At 45.8% G+C, this 791-nt stretch overlaps 1 protein-coding gene across 1 annotated transcript in view; it reads right to left on the bottom strand.

Annotated features, from left to right (window-relative positions):
* Positions 1-791, bottom strand: part of commd1 (copper metabolism (Murr1) domain containing 1) — a 6533-nt gene that overhangs the window by 1700 nt on the left and 4042 nt on the right. The gene's annotated exons all lie outside the window — the stretch shown is intronic.

The raw sequence follows: 791 nt of genomic DNA, 5'->3' as shown, positions 1-791 counted from the left end.
CATCTTGGCTCCACATGGAAAAGAATTGTCAGAGAAACCAAAGATGAAAAGGGATATAGCAAGTAAAGATGAGTTGAAACACAGCTGTAGTGGTAACCAGGAGGTACAGAAGGAGCCATAGTGGCACTAATCGGAGCTGCAGTGGTCGTCCTAAAGTGACAGCCTGAACAAAGTGCTTCGGACGGATGGGAGTGCAATGATACGGGCCTCATGAGTGCAAAACGTGTCGGGGAGATGATATTTATTCATGGCTCCAAACACAAGAGCACTCCCAGTCTACAGAAACTGGGCAGAAGAGGATGACAATGATCCAAAGCTCGCTGCCAAAACCACACAAGAGTTCCTACAGAAGAACAAAGTGAAAACTACGACCTGGACAAGTGTCACCTGACCTGAATCCAGCAGAACACCTGAAGGCAAAGGTAGAGCAGCACCCTCCACCCAACAAAGAGCAGCTGACAGAAAACAGTCTGATGAATGACCGAACATCTCTCCAGACATGTGATATCCCCCATACTGAGGAGGACCCGTGTTCAGAAATACATGTGGACGCACAAAGTCCTGAAAGATTCTCAGTGAGAACGGGAGCTTCTGTTCCACTGACTTCCTGCTGCTGTGGGGGATGTATGTTGAACAAAACAAATGTAAACTGTTAGTTCAGTAAAAGCTCTCGAATGTTCTCCGACTGGGATGAGTGAAGTTCTTGTGAATCACTTTGACCTGGACGTTTTAGTATTTCTAAGTTGGTTATTCAGTTTGAGCTGAATATTCCACGTGTATTCAAACAACAC

Source organism: Stegastes partitus, unplaced genomic scaffold (assembly GCF_000690725.1).
Source record: "Stegastes partitus isolate 25-593 unplaced genomic scaffold, Stegastes_partitus-1.0.2 Scaffold31, whole genome shotgun sequence".
Taxonomy (NCBI): domain Eukaryota; kingdom Metazoa; phylum Chordata; class Actinopteri; family Pomacentridae; genus Stegastes; species Stegastes partitus.
The sequence above is the reverse complement of the archived record's forward strand: the minus strand, read 5'-3'. Positions and strand labels throughout refer to the sequence as shown.